The sequence below is a fragment of the Bubalus kerabau genome, chromosome 10 (genome assembly GCF_029407905.1).
Source record: "Bubalus kerabau isolate K-KA32 ecotype Philippines breed swamp buffalo chromosome 10, PCC_UOA_SB_1v2, whole genome shotgun sequence".
Classification (NCBI taxonomy): Eukaryota; Metazoa; Chordata; class Mammalia; order Artiodactyla; family Bovidae; genus Bubalus; species Bubalus kerabau.
This window is the reverse complement of record NC_073633.1, coordinates 73,078,463-73,096,193: the sequence shown is the minus strand read 5'-3', so window position 1 is coordinate 73,096,193 and position 17,731 is coordinate 73,078,463. Positions and strand designations below refer to the sequence as shown.

Sequence of the window (17,731 nt, the reverse complement as noted above, 5' to 3'; positions counted from 1 at the left end):
CAGACCAAAGTACATGGGGGACAAAGGCATTAATTACTCAGGAGTATTTAGCCAGAAGAACTAGAGAAAGGTTCCTCTGGCTTCTCCAAGAGGGAGCAAGCTACTGCAGTGAGCAGCAAACATGACATTAGATCTAAGGGATGGTGTTTCTGAGGGACCCAGATTTAGTCTGCCTCCCTCCCCCTTGTTTATATCCATTTCAGGGTTTTCTATGAATCAACAAAGATAACAAACATACAAACAATGAAGGTGGGAAATGGGAGAAGAGAAGCTTGCTGAGGTCTAAACATGGGAGCCTAGTCTGAAGCTGCTGCCTTCCTCCAGATTTGGCAAAGTAGTCTCTCTAGACTTTTACTTCCTACCTTATTCCTTAGATTGGAACTCAAATTTCTCTAGGTCTTGAGTCACAGAATTATAGATAGAAAAGTGCAAAATACACCACCTTGTGTTCAGATCTAGAAACTGAGACCCAGAGAAGCCCTGTGACATGCCTAACTGCTGGAACTTGCCTTGAAATTAAGTCTTTAGCCTGGCTACTCATGTATTCTGGTGCCAGGGGAACCTCTCCATAGCTGCCCAGAGAAGTCTCAGAGGTACAACAGCTGCATGGGTGCCAAGAGTGTTTGCAGACACCAGACGTGGGAGCCTGGAGAGTGCCTGAGCTTCAGGTGCTCACAGCTGATGTAGGTAGAAGCAGCGTCATCCCAGCCTGACGAGGACCACCTGGAGAAACCAGAGACCCGAAGCAAGACACCCCACCTTGCTCACGCAGCCTGAAGATTGATTCAGGGAAGTTACACCACCCATAGTGTGACATGCAACTGTTATTTCTTGAAAGAGCACCCGTCAAAATCACTAGTCATTAAAATGAATCAAAGTAAGGTTAAAAATTACAAAAGTGAAGACTTAATCTAACTACAGTTTACCTGAAGGAAGGGAAGACCAACTCTTGGCAAAACCCATCCCAAAGGTGAATAAAATAATCCAGGCACTTAGCCACTGCCCTTCCCCTCTGTTTTCTCAGGAATCGGCAACACCTCTTTGATGGAAGAGACCTGGGTTCAGATCCTGAATCCTCTGCTTACTAGCCATGAAGATTTGGCCAGGCAATTGCACTTGTCTGAAGTTCTGCTCACTGTTCTACATGATCTGGGACTATTGTGAGAATTCAGAGATAATGTACATAAGGGGCCCAGCTCTGGATGGGCACAGAGTAGGTATTAATGAAATAGTCATGAATTTGGCTGTAACCATCATTATTTGACCACTGTGTGCCCATATCTAACCATGACCCTCACCAACCTAGGCAAGCTGTTTCAACAGGTGAGAAGCAGGCTTTGGCTGGACACAGCTGCCTGGACTTCACATCCCAGTAACAGCACAGAGCCAGCACTGGACACTGGTTGGCTTCAAGCATGGCTCTTCAACCTCAATTGACATTTTTGGACTGGATAATTCTTTGATTGAGAGACCTAACCAGCCTTGTAGGATGGTGAGCAGGATTTCTCAGCCTCTACTCATTAAATGCCAGCAGCATCCTTCTCTAATTGTCATAACCAAAAATGTTTCCAGGCATTGCCATATGTTCCCCCAGGGGCAAAATCACCACTGGTTGTACTGCTGGTCTAGTGATATATCAGGAATGGGTTTCTCAGGTGGGGTCACAGAATCCATCCAAAGTTTCTGGTTACAAATCACCTGCCCAGGGTTACCTTTCTCTGGCAAAGCAATGAAAAACATTCACCTCATATATTTTACAAGCACTGCATTCCAAAGGAGGAGAATGAACTGGGGAAAGAATTTGGTGGGCATGTAGTCTGTGACTACCCATTGCTGCCTGATGAAATGGTAAGCTTTTCTGAAGCTCAAGCATAGACCAGATGTTGGCAGGAGCCCCTTGTTCCTGGTTAAACATTGTAACTGGTCAGCAGCATTCTTTCCACAGATATTTATCACTCTCCAGTTAAACATACCAAGGCATTGCTCCAATCCCAGGGGCCTATGTCTGCAGAGGGCCCTTTAACAAGAAAATAAAGGAGTAAAAGAATGAATGCAGCCCCCCTTTTTTTTTCTTTTTCTTTTCTTTTTTTACTTAACAATTTATTTTCTCACAATTCTAGAAGCTGAAAGGTCCAAGATCAACATTCTAGCAGATTTGATTTCTGGTGAGGACCCTCTTCCTGGATTGTCGACAGCCACCTTTCCACCATGTCTTCATGCTGAGGAAGGAGGGGGGAGCTGGAGGTCTCCAGTGAATTTTAAGTTTATTTTAGATGGGAGTATGGTTGATTAATGATGTTGCATTCGATTCAGGTGTAAAGCAAAGTGATTCAGATGTACATATACATGTATCTGTTCTTTTTTCAAATTCTTATCCCGTTTAGGTTGTTACATAAAACTGAGCAAAGTTCCCTGTGCTATACAGTAGGCTTTTGTTGGTTGTCCATTTTAAATACAGTAGTGTGTACATGTCCATCCCAAACTCCCTAACTATCCCTCCCCCGACCCATCCCCCGGTAACCAGACGTTCATAACCCCTCCTTGTCATGTCACCTTCTGTTGACCTGTGTGACTCAGGTTTACTAACACACAGGCTCTATAAGGCAGTGGCACCCACTCCAGTACTCTTGCCTGGAAAACCTCATGGACCGAGGAGCCTGGTAGGCTGCAGTCCATGGGGTCGCTAAGTCAGACACGACTGAGCAACTTCACTTTCACTTTTCACTTTCATGCATTGGAGAAGGAAATGGCAACCCACTCCAGTGTTCTTGCCTGGAGAATCCCAGGGATGGGGGAGCCTGGTGGGCTGCAGTCCATGGGGTCGCACAGAGTCAGATACGACTTAAGCAATTTAGTGGGCTCAATAAATAGTATTTTAAAAATTAGCAGGCTGTGATTGAGACACACCCCTGGCCAGGAATGGGTTCCCTTGGTCCCGCTGGTGGTTCACTGTTGGAACCTCCGATGACCTCCAGGAGTACACGGAGAGGGCCCTCTGAGTCTACTGTGGCCCAAGTGTCTCAAAAATGTGCAGAAACTAGTTCTTTCCAGGTTCAAGGGGCTAAAGTGATTCCATTGGGAGTGAAGAGAATTAACCCCCATCAGCCACACAAAGAGCACCCCAAGATTTGATGGGCCCAGAGGGGAAGGTACGAGAAAGGAAGTAGGTGAGGTACAAACATACATTTAGTTCACACCTTACAGTAAGTAAGACACTTTTTCAAATGTTACCTCCTTTACTTGTCAGCACAGAGGGAGCTATCGTTATCCCCAGCATCACTGACAATAAATTCGGAAAAGTTTGGCCAGCTGAGACTGGTCTTTGCCACACCTGGGCCTCCCAGCCCTGGCTGCAGAGTTAAATCACCTGAAAGAAAAATACAGATGCCCAGGCCCCAGCCTCCACCAATTCAGTCAAAACCCTCACAGTGGAGCTGGAAAAGTTCCCAGGTGATTATAGTGAACATGTGGGGTCTGGAACCACGGCTCTACCACAAGCAGTAAAGAAGGGAGGTGTGAACAAAAGGGCGACACAGCGGGTAACTGCTGTCGTGTCCGGTTATCCACCCCCAGCGCCGTATAGTGCAAGGGACACTCCTCCCCCACACCCCCCACACCGGTACGTGGCACTAGGAGAGGCCAGGCAATTTTAAGGTATGCCAAATCCACAAATCCTGCATGCCGTGCGATATATTCCAATAGGAACTGCTTTTGCATAATGGACTTTTCCAAACAGTCGGCACTGCTGTCTCAATTTATTCCTATAGAGCACTGGTTCTCAGGCAGGGGACATTGGACAATGTCTGGAAACAAGACTGCTTCTCACTACTTGGGCAGAGTAAGGAGGTACTACTGGGGATGCTGCTAAACACCTTACAATGCACAGAACAGCCTCCTGCCACAAAGAATTATCCAGCCCTGAACAACAGCAGCAGTGAAGTTGTGACACTCTGCTGTAAAGAAATAGCAGTCACCACTAGGGTAGACACAAAACCTTGAAGACTACCCTCCTTCAGGTCAGAAGCCTGTCTCTGACCAGGCATGCTTCAAAGAATCACAGAATCTTACAGCAGGAAGAGACTTCAGAGACAATGAGCCCAACTGAGACTCAGCTGGGTTTTTAGAAAAATCCTAGAACAAAGATACACAGTGTTTACCAAAGCACATTATAATGCATTGCTGGTTTGACTCTCCACCCAGATAGTACATGTGTTGCAAATTAACTAAAAATGGTATTCCTTAATAAGAATTCTTATTCGTTGATTTAACAAATATTTGTTGGGTGCCCAGTGTGTTCAGGGCATGATGCCAAACTTCCCTGCCAACACTGTTACCCACCCTGGGATAGCCCTCTTAATGTTCAAGCCCGATATAAGATCTGGGTGGGATATACAGACTCAGAACCCAGCAAAATCACCCCCAGCTGGATTTATGGTGGTTTTATTGTTTTCTGGTTCATTGGGTAACTTGGCAACCTGGAATCAGGTGTGCAAAGAACTGAAGGAGACCCATTCAAGAATCAACTCTCCCAGGGGCTGCATGGGGCAGCGGGGAGCGGGGAATGTGAGGCTCAGTACAGCCTGAGGCCCAAGGACAGATGCCTAGCATTCCTCCCACTGCCCAAAGACGCCCTCTGTCCCCAGCCCAGGCTACTCCAGCTCCCTCTCACATCAGGCAAGTGACGAGCTGCAAACTCTGGCCACCCAGCACCCAGCCACGGAGCCCAGGGCTCTCCTCCTCCCCTACTCTGCCTCCTCACTGCCACACGGTTATTGACAAGAATAAGCGCTCCGCGGTAACTTGCCATGGAAATGAAAACTGCTCAGGGGGAAGGAATTGGGAACGTTTTGTCCTTCAGAGTCGCAAAAGATTTAAATCATTCTCCCTATCGGAGGTCTCATTTACCCTGAGCAGAAACAACAGCAAAATAAAAACCTGTTGAATGGATTGTGCAATAAAGGGAAATAAATGCTGCAGAGGCAAACTGGTGGGGGCAAAGAGGAAGACACGAAGCCACCATGAGGAAGCCTGTGAGCGTGGGGTGCTGGACTCAGGGTGATGCTGGAGGCGGCGGCCAGGGGCCACTCTCCTGCCGGCTCCCTGAGAGTCCCTTTGCCTGTGACCATGGCTCTCCATGCCAGCGGTCACAGCTCCCAGCCGCTCTGCCCACCCCACAAAACTCTGGGCTCAGCTATGCTGCTGAAACCTGGCCAGAAACAACTGTCCCTGATGTGAAGCAAGGGCTGGCCAGAGTCATCTGCATGGCGGGCCTGTGATCTTAGCAGATACCCCCAGTATTTCACCTGACTTTCTGCTCTTTCTTCAGAACTCTATCTGGAAGTTATTTCCTCAGAGATGTTTCCTCTAATCCCATAGGTTCATCCTTGCACTCACAAATATTTACTGAATGAATAATATTTATTGAGCAGCCCCAAAGGTTAGGTGCCCTATGGGGCTTCCCAGGTGGTGCTAGTGGTAAAGAACCTGCCTGCCAATGCAGGAGACATAAGAGACACGGGTTCAATCCCTGAGTCAGGAAGATCCCCTGGAGGAAAACATGGCAACTCACTCCAGTATTCTTGCCTGGAGAATCCCACAGACAGAGGAGCCTGGCGGGTTATGGTCCATAGGGTTGCAAAGAGTCAGACATCACTGAAGCGACTTCGTAGCAGCAGCAGCAAGGGCGTGTGACCTCCCACAGCAAACCTCTTCTCCTCTTTAACAATAATGATGGTAATTAACCACTTATATAATTATTTCATGGGGTCCATGAAATAATTCCCACCCCCAACTCTCCAGCCCTTCCAGAATGTAGAGCTACAGGAGAACAGGAGCCAAATCTGTCTGGTTGACTCTGCTCCATCCCACTGTTGGTGCCTCCCGGGTACTGGGACACAGTGAGTGAACAAGTGAACATACGCATGAGCAAACAATCAAAGATATTCTATTTCTCAATCTAAGTCCTCAAAAATCCAGTACTTATTTTATCCTTACAGCATATGTCAAACTGGACGAGCCTCATTTCAAGAGCTCACAGCCACACATGGTTACCATACAGAAGAGCACAAGACTGGGCTCCACCAGGGTCTTACCAGCATTCTGGTTTGCTGGTAAAGTAGGAGAAAAATTAAGCTCTGCTACAGCAGAAGACAGGGCTTTCCAGATGGCTCAGTGGTAAAGAATCTGCCTGCCAAAGCAGGAGACGTGGGTTCAATCCCTGGGTCAGAAAGAGTCCCTGAAGAAGGAAATGCAACCCACTCCAGAATTCTTGCCTAAAAAACCCCATGGATAGAGGAGCCTGGTGGGCTATAGTCCATGGGGTCTCAAAAGAATCAGACACAACATAATAACCAAACAACAACAGTGGAAGACAACACGGCCCTTACACTTCTGCTCGTTAGGCAGCCCGGGGCCAAACCTGATTCTGCCACTCACTGCTTGCCCAACCTGGGCAAGTTATGTGACCTTCCTGTACTTCAGTTCCCTCTTCTATAAAGGGGAGGTATTTTAATAACAGTATCTGCATTGAGAGAGAGAGAGCAAGAACGACAAGCTAAGACCCATCAACCCGTAGAACAATGCCTGACACATAAGCTTAGGGTAGTATCAGCCATTGAATATCTTATTACATGTTTGTATCACATATAGATATCCACACTCCACTTCCTGCCACAAGAGACGGAAGGCAGCCTGAGTTACCCCACACCCCATGGTTACAACAAAAGAAAAACCAGTTTCCATATTAGAATTGCATTCTGAACACATCAGTTACCAGCAAAGCCCACTGGGGGCCCCAAGAAAAGTAAACCGGAGTCTAGGTGATAAGGTCTAACCTTTTCCTTTGTGCGTCATGTAGGTCCCTTTGCTCTTAGGGTGCCAAGTCCAGAGGCCTCACGCTTGGCCCTTCAGCCTGGAGTTCCCGTTTATAACAGGACTGTGCCAACATCTCAGCTCCAGGGCTGTGTGCAGAAAAGCTGCCCGGGACATTCAGTTCCGGATGGCAGTGGTGAGCCGTGTGCAGGGGCAATGCTCTGGGCTCCTCAGTCTAGAGCCCGAGCAGCACAGCTGCGCCTGATACCACACTCCCTCCACCCACTCTGTGCTGGCGAGATCCCTATAAAGCAGCCCCCACTACAGTCTCTCTGGGAGAGCATGAGCTTTAGAGGCCACGCTCACACCTCTTCATGCTTTGATCAAAGACTAAAACCTTGAGCAGAAGAACTCAGTCTTGTTCTGTTGGCTTGAGCAACACTGAGCAGAAGGACCTTTGTTAGGGACCCACTTGGGTCAGTAACATATTCCTTCATGTATCATAGCAAATGAGACTGATTGTGGATGCACAAATTGTACAGGCTAGTAAAAAATTTAAATCTGCATAGAAAATTTAGACTCTGCCATGACACACACTATCATTGGTGAGAACAGGAAGTACTCATTTAAAGAAAAACCTTGAGCAACTTTCTACAGTTGTTTTAATGTAGTTCTCACATCTGCTAAATTTAAATTTAAAAAATTAAATCTCATCCTACAAGACAGACAAGTTGTGTCCTTTGCAAGCCAGCAAAGAAAGCAAATGACCTTTACATTTGATTTCCTCTCTGGGGCAAAAAGTCGGTTTTAGAAAGCTGAGCATTCAGCAGGTTCCAGAGGCAAGGCAGATGCTGGAACCCTGGCTGCTGTCATTATGGCTTTGGAGCAGGGGGTTGCCACATTTGGAACGAGGTAATAGTACCTACCTTGGAGAAACATTGTGAAATTCAATTGAAATAATATGAATGGCAATGCTTGACCCAAAGTAGGTATTCAATCAATGTCCTTAGGGAAACACAATCTAATGTCTGGATCTCACTAATGATGCCACAATCTCATTAAAAACACTTCTATATTGAACTGAAAATGTGTTCTAATTCTGCCCTTTTGACTATACAGAATGAGTCTAATTTCTTCTCCAAAAAGCACTCAAATATATGAGAGTGACCTTTCATGCCCTCCCCACCAAACTTCTCTTTTCCACCTGAACACCATCAGTTTCCTCCAATAAGACAAGAATTTGTTGTCTTCAAAGTAACTAGAAGCATCTGGGCTCTGGTGGGTCCCAAGACACACCTCAACACATCTCAGCACCGATAATATGCCAGTAGTCCTGGAGGATCCCAAACTTGGTCTTGTGGGATCAAGTTAACCTCATGATTAACCTGATGCTTTCTTCTTCTTATAAAATTCAAGGAACTTTCTCCATATGCTCTCCCCACCCCCAACACTGACTGCAGACACTGCTTTGATTAAAGAGCCTGTTTCAGGACTAATATGCTCTTCACAGTTGAAATCCAGCCCTGAACCTTTGAAGTGACATTTATTGTGGTCTTGGGAAAGGCTCAGCAGAGGTGAGAAGTGACAGCTGAGGGTGATAAATCAAATGCAGCTCAGTTTTCATTTAAGGGCAAACTATCATCCAGTCAGCCTGGCTGAGTCACCAGCCAGCTCGGGCAGCTTGAGATTTCTTATGTAAATGGTGAACAGATCACTGAATGGTGACAGTTTCTTCAGCTGCTAGGATGAGCCGTCGGCTTCTGTTCTCTGCTCAAACTTGACATCTTAAGCTGCTGGTTAGAGGAGAGTCGTGTTAACAAAAACATTTCAGGACTAATCATAATCATAAAGCCTCTATTAGAAATGATGCTGTTTGAACAGCATGTTCACAACACACCTTATCTCCTCTGCTTCCCAAAGCACTGGATGGGACACTGTAATACTCGAGCACTGACTGTCCAGTATGGTAGCCACTAGCCACATGGGGCCACTGAGCACTTGAAATCTGGCTTTTCTGAGATTTTAAGTATAAAATATTACAGGATTTCAATGATTTCATACAAAAAAATATAGAATATCTTATATAACCTTATATGTTGATTTTACATTGAACTGATATTCTGGATATATTGAATTAAGCTAAGCGATTATTAAAATTAATTTCACCTTTTCTTAACACTTTTTTTCAATGTGATTACTAGAAAATTTTAAGTTGCATATATTATTCATAATGTGGCTTCTATTACATTTTAGTTGAACAACGCTAGTCTGGAAGCTAGATGGGAGCTGGAAATCCCTCATTTCTCTGATTCTTCCTCTGGGTTCAGACTTAGGAAAAAAGGGACCTACTTCAGAACCTATCACTCACTTTACTGTCTATTTATTGGTTAGACTAGAGCAGTGGTCCTCAAACCTCAGTAAACATAAATGCTACAAACTGAACTATTAAGCCCCGAGAGTTATACATTGAAGCTCTAACCCTCCCTCTCCCACCATGTGACTGTATTGGAGATAAGGACATTAAAGAGGTGATTAGGGTTAAATTAGGTCACAGGGTAGAGCTCTGATCCAATAACACTGATACTCCTGGGTATATATTATAGCTGAAAAAACCAAAAACACTGATTTGAAAAGATACACTCCAAGATTCATAGCAGCATTATTTACAATAGCCTAGATATGGAAGCAACCTAAACATTCAACAAAGATGAATGGATAAAGAAGAATACATTTGTGTGTGTGTATATATTCTTGTGTGTGTGTGTGTGTGTGTGTATATATATATAAATGTATGTGTATGTACATATAAATGTACATACACAATAAAATACTACGCAGCCATAAAAAAGAATAAAATTTTGCCACTTGCAGCAACATAGATGGACTTGGAGGGTATAACGCTAAATAAAGTAAGTCAGAAAGATAAAGACAAATACTGTATGATATCACTTATATGTGGATTCTTAAAAAAAATACAACAAACTAGTGAATATAACAAAACAGAAGCAGATTTGCAGATATAGAGAACAAACTAGTGGTTACCAGCAGAGGGGAGGGGCAACAGAGGGCTGGGGAAGTGGGAGGTCCAAACTATTATGTATAAAATAAGCCACAGAGATATATTGTACAGTAGGGGGGAACATAGTCAGTATTGTACAGCAACTATAAATGGAGTATAACCTTTAAACACTGACCTGTAACTTACACAATATCATAATCAACTATACTTCAGTAACACAAAGCAGAAGAGGAGGAAACGCCAACCCTGTGCTCCACCATGTGAGGACGCAGGGAGAAGGTGGCCGTCCACAAGCCAGGAAGAGAGTCTTCACCAGAAACTAAACCCTGATGGAAACTTAATCTTAGATTTTCCAGGCTCCAGAATTGTGAGAAAATACATTTTCGTTATCTAAGCCACCAAGTCTGTAGTCTTTTGTTATGGCAGCTTGACCAGACTAAGGCAATAAGCATCACCTGGGGAGCTTATTAGACATACAGGTTGTTGGGACCTGTTTCTGACTCTGTTAATCTGAGATAGGCCTGGAAATCGACCTCTTTTTAACAAGCACTCTAAGCATTCCATCTATATTTTGATGTGCCCTAGTCCAAAAGAAACATCCTCACCTAGACTCTGGTTGGTGGTGTTACAGTCAGACTTGGCGGCCATGAACTGAATTCCTAGTTCTACCACTCCAGCATGCATCCTAAGTCACTTCAGTCGTGTCCGACTCTTTGCAACCCGCCAGGTGCCTCTGTCCATGGGATTTTCCAGGCAAGAATACTGGAGCAAGTTGCCATGCCCTACTCCAGGGGATCTTCCTGCCTCAGGGATCAAACCCAGGTCTCTTCTGTCTCCTGCATTAGCAGGCGGATTCTTTACCACTAGCGCCACCTGGGAAGCCCTACCACTCCAGCAGTGGCAAACCAAATTAGCTTGATTATGAGCACCCCCTTTTGGTAAAACATTTTGAGCATGCAACCGGCTGAGCACTATCCTTAATAGATTACATATGCCCAATGGGGCTTCCCTGGTGGCTCAGTGGCAAAGAATCTGCCTGCCAAAGCAGAAAACGGGGGTTCAATTCCTGGGTGGGGAAGATCCCCTAGGGAAAGAAATGGCAACTCACTCCAGTATTATTTCCTGGGAAAAAAAGACAGAGGAGACTGACTAGCTACAGTCCATGGGGTTGCAAGAGTCGGACAGAACTTAGTGACTACATAATAAATCATTTACTGAATATTAACAAAGTTAATTTTTGCATGAAAACACGGTACAAAGTGAAGCTGTTTCTTTTGGGATCCCAATGGATCATCTTTAGCCTGTGGAGGCCTCTCTCTGAACAAGTTATAACACTTTATATATTATATCAAGTTCTTGCTTTTGCCCAAGCTATTCCCATTCTGCCTTCTCTACACTTAGAAAATGCCTATTTATTCCTCAGGCTTCAACTCATAAATCTCCTCTGAGCTGCTTTTTCTCCCCTCCCCCTTCCACAGACAGCATTTCAGCCCCTCTTTGCAGCACCTCTATGGACTTACCACACCAAACTGCAAATATTTGTTTAACCTGTCAGCTCCTTGAGGGCATGGATTGTGCTTTATTTATCTGCTTCGCCTGTGCCTTGCACACAGCTCCTGGCACAAGGTATGCATTTTTTTTAATGTTTGTAAAATGAGCAAACCAATGAATGAAATGCAATTAATCAATATTTTCAGCAAGTCATTGCCTTCTCTGCAGAAGTAGAATCACCATAGTGTGTGTGAGAAATAACCCACATAAAGGCGTGCAGCATGAAGCTATCTGAAGCCATGCTGGGCTTTAACTTTGGGTTTACAAAAGCACGTATAATTCACGCCAAGCTGAGGATGAAAGCAAAGTGAGCAGCCTAAGCCACACGCAGCTTAAAGAGCAGAGAAGGTTTCGGGTGTTTATTTTTGTTTTTGTTTGGTTTTTTTTTTACTGCTATTTTTAATTATTTATTTGTATTAAAGTCAGGATGCTCCTGGCAAAGGAATAATGGATGGTTTGTGAGAGATCTCAGTGCATCTTTGTGGGGCAGGACAAAGATGGATGGGAAACAAGAGGGCTTTTAGAAGCAATATAATCTGTGAGCTACATCCAGGTCTGTACCACACGAAACGAAGGAGTCACTTGGTCCAAGCTCCAGAAATGTTACAGTTCAAAGTATCATCTTTAGGAAATTTAAACCTGGCTTGTCTGGGTAATGACTAGTGTCCTTCCTCTGTAAAGTCTAAACCTCACTAGTTAGAAGTTGGTCTCCCCATTCCTTCTCATGCATTCTGTTGTCTCTGTCTCAAGCTTCCACATCAGGGGTCATCCTGGGTGGCAGCAGGAACCTGGCTGGAAGAATTCTCTTGGGTGTGCTTTCTCATGTGCTGGGACCCACAGGAGAAAAGAAATGCTTTGTTACTTCCTTGTTTACATAAAAGCTTTTCCTTTCAGCAGATACTTGAAAGAAACCAAATTGTACATAACCCATTTATCTTCTCAGACCCACTTAAAAAGATTGACCCTATGATATACTAGAAAGTAAAATATACATCTGTTTATGAATCAAAAGCGATTTATGAATCACTTTTTGAGGTGATTAGCAAGCAACATTAGCAAGTAGAAGGGTTTCTATGTTGCTCCCCTAAGAGTAGGGTTGCCAGATTTAGCAAATAAAAATATAGGACACCTGGTTAAATTTGAATTTCAGATAGACAATGAATAATTTTTTGGTATAAGCATGTCCCAAATATTGCATGTGTCCTGCATTTTATCTGGAAACCTTACCTGAAGGGGAAAAATTTCTATATAACCCTCATGGGGAAAAATCTCTCTCTCTGTCTCTTTGGAAATGTTGATCACTAGCTGAGAGGTATATGTTAATAAAAACCTACATCTGAAAAAAATAATACGTCTGAGACTTCAGACAGCTGAGTTCTCTTTCAATGCACACTCTCATTGACTCATCAGTGTTTCATCCCAAATACCGAGTATGACTCTCCTGGTAGCGTGTTTTCTTTGTAGCATAGCAGATTTCTGAAGATCAAATCTGTTACCTGACAGGAGGACCTGATGCAGGCAATTTCATGTAGCAGTGGCAGAGACAAGGCACTCAGGAGGGATTTCTGTCCTAGCTGAGCCTTTCAAAATGTTGTTGTTACAGCCTCTACCTATGTTTAAAGGCTGTTCTGCATCTGACTTGTTGTTGCTCATTTATTAATATCATATCTTGTGCCTGCTTCCAAAATGGAAGTAATTTGCATTAAAGAAGAATAAAAATCACCAAAAATAAATATCATGTGAGCTTCCTGAAAGCTGAGGCAGAAAATGAAATGCAGCACGTTACATACCTCTCGCTGCTGGGGACACAGCACTGTTGCCTTCTCAGAAGAACTGAAGTTCTTCCTGGTGTTAAATTCCAACACACACATGCAAAAATGTGCTCGTCCAGCTGCGCCTTCAGAACAGTCCTTCCAGAACTTTCAGAACAAGGTCATTTGTTAAGAATTCTGCAACAGAAGCAAGACTCTGCTCACAAAGTTAAAGTCCTTTCATTGGGAGATGCCTCTTTGGGAAGCAAGGTACTAGCATAGTGTCAACCCAAAACAAGGGGAAGTTAAAGAAAAAAACTGGCGGCACTTTGGCACAAATGCGAAAGTAGGCTTAATTTAGTTCATAAGTGAGAAACACTATAGAGCCTAAATAAAGGCTCTCCACAAAATGTTCTTCATTCTTTTCATTCATCAGTGTAAACAGGTGGCTTGGTTTCTTCTGTAATTCTTCTGAAGCTAGTGAGACAAGATGGAAGTTCCAAGACGATGCTAAATTACTAGGGCCCCTTATTAGAAAGCAGCATTTTTCTTTTCAGGGTTGCTGCTGCTGCTGCTGCTGCTAAGTCACTTCAGTCGTGTCTGACTCTGTGCAACCCCAGAGACGGCAGCCCACTAGGCTGCCCCGTCCCTGGGATTCTCCAGGCAAGAACACTGGAGTGGGTTGCCATTTCCTTCTCCAATGCATGAAGGTGAAAAGTGAAAGTGAAGTCGCTCAGTCATGTCCGACTCCTAGTGACCCAATGGACTGCAGCCTACTAGGCTCCTCCATCCACGGGATTTGCCAGGCAAGAGTACTGGAGTGGGTTCCCATTGCCTTCTCCGTTTCAGGGTTATGTACCACCTTTTTTTTAATTCATTACTGATGTAACAAGCTGTGAACTTCTACAAGGCTGAAAATAATTCATGCAACCAATCTTCTTTAACAAACTAATCATCTCACTCCTTCAGGAAGTACAAGATATGGAACACTGGTGATGATTATGAAAAATAACAGTATTTATAAGAACCCACTGGGCTCCACACTATAGCTAAGGAAACTTTAACTGTGTTTAATGATCTTAACACTTATATTCTCACTGAAATAGGGCCTGCCACATCATTTTAGGACAGAAGTTCTCAAACATTTTGTTCTCAGACCCATTTACACTCTTACTAAAATTATTAAGTACCCCCAGAGAGCTATTGTTTACATGTATTATAAGGATAAATATAGCCAGGCTGGATGAAGCCTCTTGATGAAACTGAAAGAGGAGAGTGAAAAAGTTGGCTTAAAACTCAACATTCAGAAAACTAAGATCACGGCATCTGCTCCCATCACTTCATGGCAAATAGATGGGGAAACAATGGGAAACAGTGAGAGACTCTATTTTGGGGGGGCTCCAAAAACACTGCAGTTGGTGACTGCGACCATGAAATTAAAAGACGCTTGCACCTTGGAAGAAAAGCTATGGTCAACCTAGACAGCATATTAAAATGCAGAGACATTACTTTGCCAACAAATGTCCATCTAGTTAATCAAAGCTATGGTTTTTCCAGTAGTCATGTATGGATGTGAGAGTTGGACTCTAAAGAAAGCTGAGCACCGAAGAATTGATGATTTTGAACTGTGATATTGGAGAAGACTGTGGCGGGTCCCTTGGACTGCAAGGAAATCCAACCAGTCCATCCTAAAGGAAATCAGTCCTGAATATTCATTGGAAGGACTGATGCTGAAGCTGAAACTCCAATACTTTGGCCACCTGATGCAAAGAGCTGACTCATTGGAAAAGACCCTGATGCTGGGAAAGATTGAAGGTGGGAGGAGAAGGGGATGACAGAGGATAAGATGGTTGGATGGCATCACCAACTCGATGGACATGAGTTTGAACAAGCTCTGGGAGTTGGTAATGGTCAGGGAAGCCTGGCGTGCTGCAGTCCATGGGGTCACAAAGAGACTGACATGACTGAGTGACTGAACTGAACTGATTATAAAGGATCAATATAATATATTGCTATATTAGAAATTAAAGCTGAAATTTTAAAAATACATTAGTTAACCTTATTAAGAAAAAAATATAATACACACGAACATTTTTATCAAGCACATTTGGAAAATTTTCATTTTCCAAAATGAAAACATTAGTGAGAAGAGTGGTATTACTACACACTTTTGCAAATCTCTTTAATGCCTGGATAACTGGATTGTCATATTTGTTTCAGTATTTGATCTGTTCCAATAATTATGTCATGTAACATCTGGGAAAAAAACCCCGTACACTCATGAGAGAATGAGAGTGAAAAAGGAAATAGCAACTTAGTATTATTATTAACATCATTTGGACCTCACAGACCCCCTGAGTGTGTCTTGGAAAGTACTAGGGTTCCCTCAACACATTTTGAGAACCACTGTATTTGCATAAGACTGACTCCTATAATAGCATAATTAAGTTTACTATCTAGTGAAGAAGGACTAGGATTATAAGAGTAATTAAAAGTTCCATTCTATATATATAAGCTAACAGAAGTATAAAACACAGTATCTATTTTAAGAGGCTCAAAATTTATTTTGCAATAGAGCAGTGGGGTATGTGCATTACTCTTCAAAACGTCAATTGCTCTTACAAGCTTCTCCTCAATGGGCCCACCCAATAGATTCTTTCTGTGGGAAGATTATACTTTTCCCACCTGACTATGTTCATGTCAGCCATCTGACTCACTTTGGCCAATAAAATGTGAGTGGAAATGACATGTGCTACTTCTGTGCAGAAGTTTTAATGACCATAAATGGGTGCTTTAATGGATAGATAATTCTTCCATCCCTCATCTCCTCTCCCACGAGACTCACAATGTCCCAGGAAATAGCTGTTTCTTCAGCCTGAGTCCTGAAATGAAGGAAACATGGAGCAGAGAGGCAGTCAATTCATGAAGTACAAGCAACCGAACAGTCCACTGAGATTTTTGGAGTTATTTGTTACCGCAGCATAACTTAGCCTATGGTGACTGATAAAGGTGGAATAAAATAAGTACAGAAAAGCTTACACATCAAAGAAGTGTCATAATAATTATTTCCATGTCAATATCCTCAATTTTTCAACAAATATTTAATTAAATGTAACCAGCATTATGGAGTCAGGCTATATGCTAGACACTGAATATCCAGGGATGACTATGATATTCTCTCAGCCTGGAAGGAGGTGATAGAAAGCACAGCTTTGACATTACCAACACGGGAAGCTTAGCTCTGCTACACACAGCTGTATGGCCTTGGGTAGGTTTCTCTGGGGAGAAGGCAATGGCACCCCACTCCAGTACTCTTGCCTGGAAAATCCCATGAATGGAGGAGCCTGGTAGGCTGCAGTCCTTGGGGTCGCTAAGAGTCAGGCACGACTGAGTGACTTCACTTTCACTTTCTACTTTCATGCATTGGAGAAGGAAATGGCAACCCACTCCAGTGTTCTTGCCTGGAGAATCCCATGGACAGAGAAGCCTGGTAGGCTGCAGTCCATGGGGTCGCACAGAGTCGGACACAACTGAAGCGACTTAGCAGCAGCAGCATCAGGTTTCTCTGAGCCTTATTTTCTCACCTGTAAAATGGAGATGATAATACCTATACTTCATATGACTATGAGGATTACATGATATGATTATGTAAACTATGCAGCAGAGAGCCTGGCACCGTGTGTATTTACAATCAAGATTATTTTCCTTCTACCTTTGTCTCCCCATTTCCTACCCCTCCTCCTAGATGAGGGTCTTGGGTTTCTAAACTTAGCTCTATCTACTGGATTTCTCAGTTTTCTGAATTTTAGTCTCTCCAAAAATTAAAAATTGCATATGTACAACATACATATACACACACAAATATATTCATTTAGTCTGTCACTCAGCTTATTAAATACTATACTCATTTTACAAATGAGAAAACTTGAGCAGTGAGAGGTTGAATAACTTCCCCAAATCATATGTCAGCACATATATATTTAATCTCATTTTCTTAATGGCTGATAATTTCAACAGTATTAACAGATTATGATTTACTTAACCACTCCCTTTTTGATGGGCATTTGTAAGATGTGTTATGCGTTTACTATCACAACAAAGAAACGTCCTCATAAATATCTTTTTACACATCTATAAATACATCTTAAGATAAATTCTTAGAACTGGATTGCCAGATCAAAGAGCACAGAAATTTTAAATCTGATAGGTACCATAAGACTGCCTTTTAGAAAGTCTTTGCGGTTTTATACTCCTGCCCCTGCCCTCAGGAAATGAACATGCCCTTTCTGGACAGCCTTATCTACATTTGCCCCTAAACCTTCAGCAGCCTGTGTCTCTGGATCTGGATCATGTTCCCAAGAACACTCTCATCAGGCACTGCTTAGGAAAGCTGCTGCACAGACAGAACCCATTTTGCGTGTGTGTGTGTGTGTGTGTGTGTGCGCGCGTGCACGCATGCATGCCTGGTGGGTTAATGCCTTCTTCCTCTGCTCTCACACACAATGTATTTGGGACATCTGGCTGGAAGTGGGCTTTGTTCTGCTCTGAACTACACAAGAATAATTTATCTGTCTGAAAGGTAACTTGTATATTGATCCAG

The 17,731-nt window shown here is 43.4% G+C and overlaps 2 long non-coding RNA genes across 7 annotated transcripts in view; one reads left to right on the top strand and one right to left on the bottom strand.

Moving 5' to 3' along the window:
* LOC129621566 (uncharacterized) overlaps positions 1–7,845 on the bottom strand; it is a 160,605-nt gene extending 152,760 nt beyond the window's left edge. Inside the window, exon 1 of one of the 4 annotated variants that reach the window (XR_008699445.1) lies at positions 7,737–7,845. This is a non-coding gene — a long non-coding RNA (uncharacterized LOC129621566). Of the gene's footprint in view, positions 1–926; positions 1,003–3,231; positions 3,334–6,833; positions 7,053–7,736 lie in introns of those variants that run through there. The other 3 variants (XR_008699446.1, XR_008699443.1, XR_008699447.1) reach the window with 3 other exon arrangements.
* On the top strand, positions 231–2,487 carry LOC129621567 (uncharacterized). 3 transcript variants are annotated; one of them, XR_008699450.1, is made up of 4 exons: positions 231–877; positions 1,025–1,213; positions 1,324–1,492; positions 2,121–2,487. It is a non-coding gene; the product is annotated as an uncharacterized LOC129621567 (long non-coding RNA). The 3 variants fall into 3 exon arrangements; XR_008699449.1 differs by having other exon boundaries at positions 1,307–1,492; XR_008699448.1 differs by having other exon boundaries at positions 1,025–1,492.
* Positions 7,846–17,731: the final 9,886 nt, after the last annotated feature.